The sequence below is a fragment of the Orycteropus afer genome, unplaced genomic scaffold, assembly GCF_000298275.1.
Source record: "Orycteropus afer afer isolate SDZICR_OR568_19922 unplaced genomic scaffold, OryAfe1.0 scaffold00504, whole genome shotgun sequence".
In the NCBI taxonomy this organism is placed as follows: Eukaryota; Metazoa; Chordata; class Mammalia; order Tubulidentata; family Orycteropodidae; genus Orycteropus; species Orycteropus afer.
Genome location: NW_006922091.1, coordinates 135,590 through 137,369, shown reverse-complemented (window position 1 = coordinate 137,369; position 1,780 = coordinate 135,590).

Here is a 1,780-nt window from a genome sequence, read left to right as displayed (position 1 = left end):
TATGCTTTGGGACTCATACTTTAGCTTAAATATCTCATAAGTATAAATCTTCTCCCTATAGGTGATTTTTTGCCCAACAGTTGGGAACTTACAGTCCCCATTACCACTACCGCACCTCTCTTGCAAAGCCCTTCTCTTCCAACTAGTATGTCTGCACTTTCAACAAAGGAACATTAGTCATGAATGAATTAAAAATAACTTTATACATTTTCATCTAATTACAATTGGGGTATTATTCTTTACATGGTATAAATGCTAAGAGTATGAGTCAGAAAATAGGGAGTTGCATTCTAATTGCAACAATGAGGTAAACTTGAATAAGTAATTTTGAATAATCTTTGAACAAGTCATACAGCAGTACAATGATTCTGAGTATTTCTTCACCAGTGAAATCTTCACTCTCTTCACGTACTGCACAAGTTGCTATAAACATCAAATGCAAATATATACTAAATCTAATATAAGCATACATATATAGTACCCATATATATACATACACCCACTCCTCACTTATCAACATGGTTAGTTTCTTCCCACGTCAATAAGTGAGGAGTGGGTGCATGTGTATATATGGGTACTATATATATGTATATATGTGTACTATATATGATGTTTATATGAGATTTAGAATATATTTGCATTTAATGTTTATAGCAACCTGTGGAGCATGTAGAAAGAATGAAGATTTCACTGGTGAAGAAACAGATTCGGAATCACTGTATTGCTGTATGAATTGTTCAAAGATTGGAGCTCTGGTGTGTTAGTGCCTAAGGCATTTGACTGTTAACCAGAAGTCTGGTGGTTCAAAACCACCAGCTACTCCTCAGAAGGAAGATTGGGCAATCTACTTCTATAGTGATACCGCCTTGAAAACTCAAGGAGGGGTAGCTATGAGTCAAATCGACTTGACAGCAGTGATTTTTTTTGTTTTGTTTTGTTTGTTTGTTTATTGGTTTTGTTTTTAGGTTCCAAAGACCAGGATGTTATATGAAACTTCAAGGATCAAATGCTCCTCAGGCTCTAGGAGTCATTTTGGAGGTGGGTTCATGGGGCTACTCCCTCCCCCACAATAGTCTTCCACAACTGGCTCATCTCCATGCTGGGACTTCCATACTTCAGGTGAGTGGGTTAGCTTGTGCCATTTCAAATAACAAACAGAGCTGACTGGGTCAGGATTTGCAGCCAGGAGGGGACCCGCCCTACCTCACCCAAGTAGAGTTCTTGTTCTGCACTGAGACTCTCACCCAACCTAGTGCATTGTTAGCTGACCCCAGTGCCCCTAAGCCAGAAATGGTGGATCTCAGGGTCTGTGGAAAAGTGACACCTCATGTCCTGTCTGCACCCCTCTGCAGCCTTCTCGCAGACTTGCAACTCAAAGTTGCAGCCAAATTCCTGCTGGCAAGGCTGGGATCAGGGAAGCCACAGATCATGAGTGCAGGTTAAAGGTCTGAGGTTCCAACAGCTGGCTTTTTTTTTTTTCTCTCTCTCTCTCTCTTTTAACTTTATTCACAAAACTAGGGAGAGCAGTGGGATGGGAGGGATTAAGAACTTGGGGCTCAGAATGAAGACAATTTCTCACTCACGTCACATGGGTGCTTATTTGGCTTTAAGGTGATTTAAGTAGATTTTTTTATTATTGTGTAAATGAGAAATGTCAGATAATGGGATAGTCAATAATTGAGTTGATGTTGTTGTTAAGTGCCGTCGAGTCGTTTCCGACTCATAGCGACCCCAAGCACAGCAGAACGAAACACTGCCCGATCCCGCGCCAGCCCCACAA